Below are 13,261 nucleotides of genomic sequence, written 5' to 3' on the forward strand. Positions count from 1 at the left end.
GTAGTGTTGCATGTCTGTAATCCCAGCTACTTGGGCAGCTGAGGCAGGAAAATCACTTGAGCCTGGGAGGCAGAGGTTGCAATGAACCAAGATTGTGCCGTTGCATTCCAGTCTGGGTGACAGAGTAAGACCCTGTCTCAAAAAATAAATAAATAATTCAAGCTATGAGGGGTGTGTGTGTATTTATTGGTTTTCTTATTTTTGTGTTTATTTTATTTTTTATTTATTTATTTTTAAGACGGGGTTTCACCCCGTTGGTTAGGCCAGTCTTGAACTCCCGACCTCAGGTGATCTGCCCGCCTTGGCCTCCAAAGTGCTTGGATTACAGGCGTGAGCCACCACTCCCAGCCTATTTTTTTTTTATTATTTAAAAAAAAAAATTCCCGGGAGGTTCTGGGGACATCCCCAGGGGTCTCCGGAAGGCACCTGGTTTTCTTAATTTTTTTAAGTTAAATAAAAGTGTTATCCTTGTGCAGGGGCCATGCTAATTTTCTCTGTATCCTTCCAGTTTTAGTATATATGCTGCCAAAGCAACCACCGTGTGTGTGTGTGTGTGTGTGTGTGTGTATATATATATTATATTTACGTGTATAATTAGCACAAAGTAATTAGCACAATGTCTAATTTAATGTTTGTTGGCCTTTAGTTTACTGAGAGAGTACTTTCATCAGTTATTGGTTATAAATTAATACAGTAAATCCTATTATAATTATAACTGAGATCCAAAGAAATCAGTTGTATGCAATGGAAGGTTACAATTTCTTGCAGGGTTAACAACAAAATGACCAGTGTGGGTCAGCCTAGCTAGCTGTAAGGAATTTGGGAGTTCAATACCCTATCTAAATTCATGCCAGGCCAGGCACAGCAGCTCAGGCTTGGAATCTCAGCACTTTGGGAGGCTGAAGCAGGTGGATCACTTGAGCCCTGGGGTCTGAGACCAGCCTGGGCAGCATAGCAATACCCTGTCTCTACCAAAAAAAAAAAAAAAAAAAAAAAAAAAAAAAAAAAAAAATTATTTTTTTGTTTTTTTTTTTTTTTTTTTTTTTTTTTTTGAGACGGAGTTTCGCTCTTGTTAACCCAGGCTGGAGTGCAATGGCACGATCTCGGCTCACCGCAACCTCCGCCTCCTGGGTTCAGGCAATTCTCCTGCCTCAGCCTCCTGAGTAGCTGGGATTACAGGCACACGCCACCATGCCCAGCTAATTTTTTGTATTTTTAGTAGAGACGGGGTTTCACCATGTTGACCAGGCTGGTCTCGATCTCTTGACCTCGTGATCCACCCGCCTCGGCCTCCCAAAGTGCTGGGATTACAGGCTTGAGCCACTGCGCCCGGCCTTTTTGTTATTTTTATTATTTTTTTTAGAGGTAGGGTTTCACCATGTTGGCCAGGCTGGTCTTGAACTCCTCACCTCGTGATCTACCCACCTCAGCCTCCCACAGTGCTGGGATTACAGGTGTGAGCCACCACACCCGGCATATTTTATTTTTTTAATTTTTTTTTAAGTCACACGAGAAATTTACAACTCACTGGCATAATTTTTAAATAAATAAAAAATAAATTCATGGCCGGGCGCGGTGGCTCAAGCCTGTAATCCCAGCACTTTGCGAGGCCGAGGCGGGTGGATCACGAGGTCAAGAGATCGAGACCATCCTGGTCAACATGGTGAAACCCCGTCTCTACTAAAAATACTAAAAATTAGCTGGGCATGGTGGCGTGTGCCTGTAATCCCAGCTACTCAGGAGGCTGAGGCAGGAGAATTGCCTGAACCCAGGAGGCGGAGGTTGCGGTGAGCCGAGATCGCGCCATTGCACTCCAGCCTGGGCAACAAGAGCGAAACTCCGTCTCAAATAAATAAATAAATAAATAAATAAATAAAAATAAAAATAAAAATAAATTCATGCCAGACTCAGCTGTGATTTGATGCCACCTGGTGGTGGTGGTCAGCCCCAAGTTAAATATTACCGGGACAATTCTGAGTCCAGAAGCTGCAGGATAACATTAGTGATTCGGGAAATGTCCCAGTTAGTTGGCCAGATTCAGAAATTCAGCTGGGAGAATAATTAGGACGAGATTTACTCTTCACGTCTTCTCTCTCTGAAACAAGTTCCCATGCCTCTTCCCCACCTTTATGCCCTTGACCTCTGCTATAAGACCTCCCTCTACCTGCCTGGTTTAGGGGCTAGGCAGGGAATGAGAGCCAGGTATCAATTCTGCATCATATCTAAAATTATATTTTTGGCTGGGCATAGTGGCTCATGCCTATAATCCCAGCACTTTGGGAGGCCAAGGGGGACGGATCACCTGAGGTCAGGAGTTCGAGACTGGCTTGGCCAATGTGGTGAAACACTGACTCTACTAAAAATACAAAAATTAGCTGCGCATGGTGGCAAGTTCCTGTAGTCCCAGCTACTCGGAAGGCTGAGACAGGAGAATCACTTGAACCCAGGAGGCGGAGGTTGCAGGGAGCTGAAATTGCACCACTGCACTCCAGCCTTGGGTGATAGAACAAGACTCCATCTCAAAAGAAAAAAAAAAAATCATATTTTTTGCCGGGTACAGTAGCTAATGCCTTTAATCCCAACACTTTGAAAGGCCAAGGCAGGGGACAACTTTAACCCAGGAGTTCAAGACCAAGCTGGGCAACATAGTGAGACTCCGTCTCTACAAAAATTTTTTTTTAAAGTTAGCCAGGCAGCAGGGCGCGGTGTCTCACGCCTGTAATCCTAGCACTTTGGGAGGCCGAGGTGGGTGGATCACCTGAGGTCAGGAGTTCAAGACCAGCCTAGCCAACATGGTGAAACCCTGTCTCTACTAAAAATACAAAAACATTAGCTGGGCATGGTGGCACGTGCCTGTAATCCCAGCTACTCAGGAGGCTGAGGCAGGAGAATTGCCTGAACCCAGGAGGCAGAAGGAGGTTGTGGTGAGCCAAGACCACACCATTGCACTCCAGCCTGGGTAACAAGAGCGAAACTCCGTCTCAAATAAATAAATAAATAAATAAAATGAAATCATATTTTTGGTGAGTGCATTATCATGGGGTTTTATTGTGCTTACCAAAGATCTCTTGAATGCTTACAATATAGTAGCACTGTATTTTTTATTTTAGAGCTTTTATGTATTCCAAGTGTTTTGGTTGGCTATAAAAAGCCATAATTGGGCCAAGCACAGTGGCTCACACCTGTAATCCCAACACTTTGAGAGGCTGAGGCAGGTGGATCACTTGAGGCCAGGGCTTCGAGACCAGCCTGGCCAACCTGGTGAAACCCCATCTCTACTAAAAATACAAAAATTAGCTGGGCATGGTGACACGCTTCTGTAGTCCCAGCTACTCAGGAGGCTGAGGCAGGAGAATCACTTAAACCCAGGAGACAGAGATTGCAGTAAGCCAAGATTGTGCCACTGCACTCCAGCCTGGGTGACAAAGCAAGACTCTCCCAAAAAAAAAAAAAAAAAAAGCCATTGTTAGGCTAAGACTAATTTGAATTCAAGCAGAAAAATAAATAAAGGGAAACATGCAAAGGTGAGAAATCCATTCAGAGGCTATTGACCCTACTTCATCAATGCCATGATATTTTAAATTAACAGTTGCCTCTTGTGGATGATCTCTTATTACCCGGCAGGATCAGAATTCTCAGTTTGTTTTATTCCTTGTTAAATTCCTTGCTGTGTTAAGGCAGTTTCTCCTTCCTTTCATAAACAAACATGAGGCCCTGCTCTAGTATCATTAGGCATTCCTCCTGTACAGATAAAAACTGGGATTCTTGGAAGCCATGTGAGGGTACAAGAATGTAGAGAGGGCAGTGGTGGGTTACTGATTACGTTTCTATGTTTCCGGCCCTATCCCTCTTCCTGGCATCCTCCCAATTCCGAGTTACCACTGTGTCACTAAAACCGAGTCCGAGATCAGCAGTCTGAGACCAGCACTTTCGAAGAGCAGCAGCCACAGTGCTTGGATCAGGGTCTTCTTGGTTTGTGGCTGCCAGCGGTCACATTTGTCCTCGATGAAATAGTCAAGCACCAGGCTGACTGCCAGGTTTTAGAAGATGTGTGGCTCAGACTGGAGGAAGGTCTCAATCTGTTCACCACCTGTCTCTCTGGCCTTACCTGTTACTTCTACCCTCCCTCTAACTTCAGAGCTCTCTGGCTTTCACTCACAAAAGCTATTTATAGGTCTCCAAATATGGCCTGCAGTTTCCTGCCTCAGCTGCTGCCTGCAATTTTCCCCGCCCAGAGTGCCCTTCGCTTTCATGGGTCAGAATCCTGCTCAGCCCCTCCTCCATGGAATTTTTTATCTCTTCCAGTTCCTCACTCCCCTACATTCTATATCTATCTAGTATCATTAGGCATTCCCCTTGAACAGATAAAATCTGGGATTCCTGGAAGCCATGCTGGGGTACAAGACGGTAGAGAGGGCAGTGGTCAGTTACTGGTTCCGTTTCTATGTTTCTGTCCCTATCCCTCTTCCTGGCATCCTCCCAATTCCGAGTTACCACTGTGTCACTAAAACTGAATCTGAGGTCAGCAGTCTGAGACCAGCACTTGCGGAGAGCAGCAGCCACAGTGCTTGGATCAGGGTCTTCTTGGTCTGTGGCTCCCCTTTCTGCTTTATATCACAGTTTCTGAGGTTCATGATTGATTCCCCAGTTAGATGAAAGCTCTGTGAGGGCAGGGACCTTGCTTATTCATTTCTTAGTCCCCAAAGGACTCAGAGCTTTCAATCAGAGGTGCTCAATACATGTTTCTTTATTTGTTATGATTTTGTAGCTACAATGAATGGCTAGACATTTTTAATTTTGAAAGTTTTTGTCACATTAAAGCTACCAGAGCCTTCTTCCAAAGAAGTCTCATCTCCTGCCAGCTGCATGAATTCTCTGCCCCATATTTAGGTACCAAGTAGTCTTGCTCACCTCTCTCTATCGCTGATATGAGCCAAATTTCATCATTGCAAAAGTTATCTGAGAACATAGGCATTGGGAGAGCATGTTCACTTATTCCAGCCTAGAGTAGAGAACCCTTTGATACCTGGAGTCATTTAATTACTTAACTAATGTCAAGGCCTAATAAATGCAGCTTCCATAAGTACAACATTTATTTACTGAAAGCTAGGATCATAATATGCGGGAAGAATTTGCAGACTATAGATGCTGTGCTTTTAAGTGTCTTAATGGTCTTAATATTAAATGTTATCAAATCATTGGCTATCAACTTGGTTGTAATATATTTTGTTATATATGCTATTTGAAAACTTTGTTATCTCCACAAAGAATTCAGGAAATACCAACTGTCTGAGTCTCAGAGGATCAGAACATATGTGCCATGTCTGTCCCAGTTCTTTTTTTTTTTTTTTTTTGAGAAGGAGTTTCACTCTTGTTATCCAGGCTGGAGTGCAATGGTGCAATCTCGGCTCACCGCAACCTCCGCCTCCTGGGTTCAGGCAATTCTCCTGCCTCAGCCTCCTGAGTAGCTGGGATTACAGGCACGTGCCACCATGCCCAGCTAATTTTTTGTATTTTTAGTAGAGATGGGGTTTCACCATGTTGACCAGGATGGTCTCGATCTCTCGACCTCGTGATCCACCCGCCTCGGCCTCCCAAAGTGCTGGGATTACAGGCTTGAGCCACCGCGCCCGGCCTTCTTTCTTTTTTTTTTAGACAGAGTCTCACTCTGTTGCCAGGCGCCAAGCTGGAGTGCGGTGGCGCGATCTCGGCTCACTGCAATCTGTCTCCCGGATTCAAGCAATTCTCCTGCCTCAGCCTCCTGAATAGCTGGGACTACAGGCGAACGCCACTATGCTCAGCTAATACTTGTATTTTTAGTAGAGATGGGGTTTTACCGTGTTGGCCAGGATGGTCTCAATCTCTTCACCTCGTGATCCGCCTGCCTCAGTCTCCCGAAGTGTTGGGATTACAGGCTTGAGCCACCACGCCCGGCCCAGATAAGTTTTTTGAATTTAAAATTAAAAAAAAAAAAAAAGAGAAAATGCTGGGATAGATAGATACATATATATATTTTAGAGACGGGGTTTCACCATGTTGGTCAGGCTGGTCTCAATAGATACACATATTTTACTATAAAAATTGAATATTTGATTATTTGACTGAATTGGGATTTTCTCCCTACAATATTTTCATAAATAATCTCAGATCAAATATGTTCAGTAAGTATGTGGGGCAGGATAATTTTTTTTTCTTTTTTGAGATGTAGTTTCACTCTTGTTGCCCAGGCTGGAGTGCAATGGCATGATCTCGGCTCACTGTAACCTCTGCCTCCCGGGTTCAAGCAATTCTCCTGCTTCACCCTCCCAAGTTGCTGGGATTACAGGTGTGTGCCACCTTGCCCGGCTAATTTTGTGTTTGTTTGTTTGTTTGTGTACTAGAGATGGGATTTCACCATGTTGGTTAGGCTGGTCTTGAACTCCTGACCTCTAGTGATCTACCCGCCTTGGCTTCCCAAAGTGCTGGGATTACAGGTATGAGTCACCACGCCTGGCCTGAGGTATTAGTCTATAATTCTCTTCTGGTATTTTCTCCTTTCACTTTGTTGTCTCCTAGCAGATACTTCCAATCTGTGTTTATTTTCTTTTTCTTTTCTTTTTTTTTTTTTTTTTTTTGAGGTGGAGTCTCACTCTGTTCCCCAGGGTGGAGTGCAGTGGTGCAACCTCGGCTCACGGCAACCTCTGCCTCCCAGGTTCAAGTGATTTTCCTGCCTCAGCCTCCTCAGTAGCTGGGATTATAGGCGTGTGCCACCACACCTGGCTAATTTTTTGTATTTTCACTAGAGAGGGGGTTTCACCATATTGGTCAGGCTGGTCTTGAACTCCTGACCTCAAGTGATCTACCCGCCTTGGCTTCCCAAAGTGCTGGGATTACAGGCATGAGCCACCGCGCCTGGCCTGTGTTTATTTTTTTAGTGAAGGGATGAGACGGCGCAGAAAGCAGAAATAAGCTCAAGTTTATTTTTCTCCCCCAAGCTTCTGTTTCTAAAAGCTTAAGCCCCAGCAGGGAAAGGATTCGAGCCACAGGCAAAAGCTGAAGGCCCCTGGGTAGGGTGGTGGGCCAAGCAGATGGTGGGCTTTCCAGCAACCTGGCTGGCAGGCAGGACTGTTCCTGGAGAGGTGACTGAGGGCCGAAGCCAGGTCCCAAGTCACAAACAGGAGGTACTTTGGGCTGGATCTGACCCGCAGACGGGCTTTCTTTGGCCATGTGAATTTTAGTCATTCAGTATTAAAAAACTAGGCCATTTCACATAAAAATGCAGATTTTGTCTTCTCTTGAAGAATTGGCACATTTGGTGATACTGGGTTCAGTCCGTCCCAACATCGGTTGGCTGCCTGTGTTGGAGAGGGAATGACCGCTTTAGCTTGTCACCATGTCCACCAGTCCCTGCTGCGTCTCTACGCTGAGGCCAAAGGTTAGTTGCCATTCATAACACTCGTACTGCTGCTTTCTAGGCAATAGAGGAATGTCCGTCTTCACCCAAGATTCTTCCTGTAAACAGGGAAACAAAAGACAGACTAAAGATGGCTCATGTTGAAAGAAACACGGAGCTAGCGTATTTCTTTGTCAACGAGAAGAATGTTCTTACGTATTTAGTAGGCAAACTGCCTGGTTCACTTGTAACTCTCCTTGCCCGCTCCCTGCAGGCATTTGCATCACGTATCCCTGTTCTAGGCAGCCTTGCAAAGAGATGACCTTGTCCCTGGTTGGGCATGGCAGAGCTGCTGCCTGCAGGGCATGGAGAGCCAGTGATGGATGGCTCTGCAAGAAACTCAGTGGACACATGCCCGGAGGGCAGAGGCCCCTGGAAGTCCCTGGGTTGGGGAGGACTCCAAAAGGATAGGACTCAAAATAGCAAGTAAATTATAAAAATAGCTATTTCATACACACAGATCTATGAACCGAGACTTACGCACACTGGCTCCTGCTTTCCACTGACTTGGTTGTTTCGCCCAGGGATCTAAGGCCACCAAAGTGCACCTGTGATGGAAGTTACTAGAACCTGTCCTAGAGCAGGACTCATCGTGCCTTTGCTTAAGGGGCGGGGCGGGGGGCTTGGAGAATGTGGCTTGAGGACCATCACATTTTAGATGTGTTTCAGAATTATATAGTGATATTTGTGTAACTTTCTGGGTGGAGTGTGAATGTAAAGAGGTGCTCTGCGGGTGTCTTCCCGAAAGCGTTGAGGCTGCTCATGTGAACCTTTGTGCTTTTGCTGCTAAACTAGAAGCATAGTTCGGGGTTGGTTTTTTGTTTGTTTTGTTTTGTATGAATAGAAAAAAATAACCAAGGCTGGACGTGGTGGCTCACGCCTGGGATCCCAGCACTTTGGGATGCCGAAGTGGGCAAATCAGAAGGTCAGGAGTTCAAGACCAGCTTGGCCAATATGGTGAAACCCCATCTCTACTAGAAATAAAAAAATTAGCCGAGAATGGTGATGGGCGCCTGTAATCCCAGCTACTCAGGAGGCTGAGGCAGGTAAATCACTTGAACCTGGGAGGCAGAGGTTGTAGTGAGCCAAGATCGCACCACTGCACTCCAGCCTGGGCAACAGAGCGAGACTGTGTCAAAAAAAAAGAAAAGAAAAGAAAAAATAATCAGAACTCTTTTAATGTTTCTGGGCTAATTATGTCAACATTTCACTTGCCTCACTTATGACCAATAAAAATAACAGCTACTGCCAGATGCAGTGGCTCATGCCTGTAATCCCAACACTTTGAGAGGCTAAGGCGAGTGGATCATGAGGCCAGGAGTTCAAGACCAGCCTGGCCAAGATGGTGAAATCCTGTATCTACTAAAAATACAAAAATTAGCCAAGCGTGGTGGCGGGCACCTGTAATCCCAGCTACTCAGGAGGCTGAGACAGAGAATCGCTTGAACCCGGGAAGCGGACATTGCAGTGAGCTGAGATTATGCCACTGCATTCCAGCCTGGGTGACAGAGTGAGATTCTGCCTAAAAAAAAAAAAAAAATAACAGCTACCCTTTATTGAACTAACCTATGCCAGCTGCTGTGCCAGTACTACCCAGAAGCGCCACGTGTATAACTACTCTGCAGGATCGGTTGCCCCATGGTGTGAATAAGGAAATAGAAACTAAATGCTTAATTAGTTTCCTAAGGTCACTTACTTAGTACATGCTGGAGCCTGGATTCAAATCCACATCTGTGTGACCTCGTAACTCCTGCACTGTACGGCTCACAAGCCAACAGCATTTGCTACCACCTGCTATCTGCATGACAACGGAGCTGGAGGGAGGGAAAAATGAACACAAATGGCCAAGTCCACAAGGAGCAGCAAAGTTAAATTATCACATTCTTGTTTTCTTTTGAGACAGGGTCTGGCTCTGTTGCCCAGGCTGGAGTGCAGTGGTACAATCACAGCTCATCGCAGCATCAACCTCCCAGGCTCAGTTGATTCTTTCACCTCAGCCTCCTGAGAAGCTGGGACCACAGGCTTAGGCCACCAAGCCCAGCTAATTCCTGTATTTTTTGAAGAGGTGGGATTTTGCCACGTTGCCCAGGTTGTAGTCACTTTTTTTTTTTTTTTTTTTTTTGAGACAGAGTCCCTCCCTGCTGCCCAGGCTGGAGCGCAGTGGTACCATCTCTGTTCACTGCAACCTCCGCCTCCCGGGTTCAAGTGATTCTCCTGCCTCAGCCTCCTAAGTAGCTGGGATTACAGCTGCCAGTCACCATGCCAGGCTAATTTTAGTATTTTTAGTAGAGATGGGGTTTCACCATGTTGGCCAGGCTGGTCTCAAACTCCTCACCTCAGATGATCCACCCACCTCGATTTCCCAAAGTGCTGGGATTACAGAGGTGAGCCACTGTGCCCAGGCCGTAGTCACATTTTTTAAGGGAAAAAGGGAAGGCAGATTCCTGCCATGCCTGGCACATATTAAGATTGCAATAATTATGTGTTAAAGGAAGGAATGAATTACAAACCATGTACTCTCTGGACATTTATTGTCATCTGTGTAAAAACGGGGTGGAATGTTCCACCTCTCTCAGACCTGTGATCAAGGGCAAACAGGAAACCAAAATTTGAAAGCGCTGTATATATATATATATATATTTTTTTTGAGATGGAGTTTTGCTCTTGTTGCTCAGGCTGGAGGGTAAAATGGCATGATCTTCGCTCACTGCAACCTTCACCTCCCAGGTTCAAGCAGTTCTCCTGCCTCAGCTTCCCAAGTAGCGGGATTACAGGCATGCGCCACCACACTTGGATAATTTTGTATTTTATTTTAAGTAGAGATGGGATTTCTCCATGTTGGTGAGGCTGGACTCATGACCTCAGGTGATTTGCCCATCTTGGCCTCCTGAAGTGCTGGGATTACAGGTGTGAGCCACCACGCCTGGCATAATTTTTGTTTTTTAGTAGAGATGGGGTTTCACCATGTGGGTCAGACTGGTCTTGAACTCCTGACCTCGTGATCTATCTGCCTCAGCCTCCCAAAGTGTTGGGATTACAGACGTGAGCCACTGCTACCATCTGAAAGCACTATTTTTGTGGACTAAATGATTGTGTCCTTCCCTCTCCACCCACAATTCATATGTTCCTGCTGTATTCCGGTGTGATGGTATTTGTGGTTACAGCTTTGGGCGGTAATTAGGATTCAATGAGATTATAAGGATGGGGATCTCCTGATGGGATTAAGGCCCTTCAAAAGAAGAGACAACAGAGTAGCCTCCCCTGCCCTCAGGGATGCAGGAGTGGGGGAGATCAGAGCAAGAAGGCCGCCATTTGCAAACCAGGACAACAGCCCTTACTAGAAAGGGACCATGCTGGCACCCTGATCTTGGACTTTCAGACTTTAAAACTGTGAGAAAATAAATGCTATTGCCCAATCCAACCAGCCTATGCTATTTTGTTATGGTAGCCCAGGCAGACCGAGACAACTATGGAAAGAGGAAGGCTGAAAAGAACTTTATGGCCGTGTGATACTATTACTGCAGAGTTGGTGTAGTATGGGCCTGCCATGAATTGGAACCATCTGTATGTATGATGCAGAGACAATTCTGGAAGGCACCATTCATTATAGACTAGGGATGGTTCTGCTCTTAATCTTTGACTCTTCTGTTTCTTTTTTTTTTTTTTTTTTGAGACGGAGTTTGGCTCTTGTTACCCAGGCTGGAGTGCACTGGCACGATCTCGGCTCACCACAACCTCCACCTCCTGGGTTCAGGCAATTCTCCTGCTTCAGCCTCCTGAGTAGCTGGGATTATAGGCACACGCCACCATGCCCAGCTAATTTTTTTTTGTATTTTTAGTAGAGACGGGGTTTCATCATGTTGACCAGGTTGGTCTTGATCTCTTGACCTCGTGATCCACCCGCCTCGGCCTCCCAAAGTGCTGGGATTACAGGCTTGAGCCACCGCGCCCGGCCTGTTTCTTATCTATACAAAAAGGAAAGGAAATGGAACACTGGTGTCTTACAACTCAGGTATTCTTTCAGCAAATATTTGTGGAGAGTTGACTGTGTCCCAGGCACAGTGCTAAGCATCTGGAGATACAGTGATCAGACAGGTTCCTGCCCTCCAGGAGTTTACATTCTAGCTGGGGAAATAGACAAAGAAAAAGGCAATTACAGCTGCTTGTGAGCAGTGTCTCTAGTAGTCAGTTTGGGCTATGATAAAATATAGCTGGATGGCTTAGATGATAAAATGTTTTCTTTCTGAGTCTGCTTCCTAGGGAATAGAAATTCTTCTCATGGTTTTCTGGAGGCTGGAAGTCCACGGTGCTATCAGGTTTGGTCTCTCCTGAGGCCCCTCTCCTTGACTTGCAGATGGCTGCCTTCTCCCTGTGTCCTCACGAGGCCTTTTCTCTGTGCACATGCACTGCTGGTGTCACTTCCTTTTTTTTTTTTTTTTTTTGAGATACAGTCTCACTCTGTCACCCAGGGTGGAGTGCAGTGGCGCCATCTCAGCTCACTGCAAACTGCACCTCCCAGGTTCAATGGATTCTTGTGTCTCAGCCTCTCGAGTAGTGAGGACTACAGGCCACCAAGCCCGGCTCATTTTTTGTATTTTTAGTAACACACTATAGAAATGATCCCTGAAAGTATAGTCTTAATTTTTTGTATTTTTAGTAGAGACAGGGTTTCACCATATTGGTCAGGCTGGTCTTGAACTCCTGACCTCAGGTGATCCGCCTGCCTTGGCCTCCAAAGTGCTTGGATCACAGGCATGAGCCACCAGGCCCGGCCCCTCTTCTTATAAAGATGCCAGCGCTATCAGATTAAGGCCCCACCCTTGTGACTTCAGTTAACCTCAGTTATCTGCTAAGGGCCTTATCTTCAAATATTCTCATTCTTGGATGTACTGGGGGTTAGGACTTCAACATTTGGATTTGGCGGGGAACCAACTCAGTTCCATGAACAGAACCAGCTGCTGTGGGAATGCAGCCCAGGGCCTCCATCCCAGGCTTGGGACACATGTGGCCTCTTGAGGAAGGGGCTTAAACTGCGAGAACTAAAGGGTGAGGCTGGGGGCAGGGCCTGATAATTTTTTTTTTTTTTTTTTTTTTTTTTTTTTTTGAGACGGAGTTTCGCTCTTGTTACCCAGGCTGGAGTGCAATGGCGCGATCTCGGCTCACCGCAACCTCCGCCTCCCGGGTTCAGGCAATTCTCCTGCCTCAGCCTCCTGAGTAGCTGGGATTACAGGCACGCACCACCATGCCCAGCTAATTTTTTGTATTTTTAGTAGAGACGGGGTTTCACCATGTTGACCAGGATGGTCTCGATCTTGTGATCCACCCGCCTCGGCCTCCCAAAGTGCTGGGATTACAGGCTTGAGCCACCGCGCCCGGCCCAGGGCCTGATAATTTAAATGACTACAATTCTGTGAAGCACAAACCTTGTAGATTTCACTCCTTGACAGTTTCCATTTGTTTTTTGGGTTTTTGTTTTGTTTTGTTTTGCTCGTTTGACCTTTCGTAGTAATAATTCAGAAAGAGAAATAAATCCAAGAACATAATTCTAAAGTCCAATAGCCTTGAGCAAGCCTCGCTTTCTTTTTGTTCCAGTTTCCTTAGTGGTAGAACCAGGCAGTTGACACTATTTCTCAGGCCCTAGAAGTATGTAATGATTAGAGGAAAATCCCTGCATATATTCACAGTGACCTCTTAAAATACCGTGTTGACACTTCAGCAGCTTGAAGAAAGGAGGCTTTGGACTCTGTAACCAAATATCGTATTTACTTTTGGGTCATTTTTACCAAGATTTCTTCCCTTCCTTTTTTTTTTTTTTTTTGTAACAGAGTT

The 13,261-nt window shown here is 45.7% G+C and overlaps 2 pseudogenes; both read right to left on the reverse strand.

Annotated features, from left to right (window-relative positions):
• Positions 1-435: 435 nt before the first annotated feature.
• Positions 436-534, reverse strand: LOC120363416 (U6 spliceosomal RNA; annotated as a pseudogene).
• Positions 535-11,952: 11,418 nt separating this feature from the next.
• Positions 11,953-12,071, reverse strand: LOC120363335 (small nucleolar RNA U3; annotated as a pseudogene).
• Between the last annotated feature and the right edge of the window lie 1,190 nt (positions 12,072-13,261).

This window comes from Saimiri boliviensis, chromosome 4 (genome assembly GCF_048565385.1).
Source record: "Saimiri boliviensis isolate mSaiBol1 chromosome 4, mSaiBol1.pri, whole genome shotgun sequence".
In the NCBI taxonomy this organism is placed as follows: domain Eukaryota; kingdom Metazoa; phylum Chordata; class Mammalia; order Primates; family Cebidae; genus Saimiri; species Saimiri boliviensis.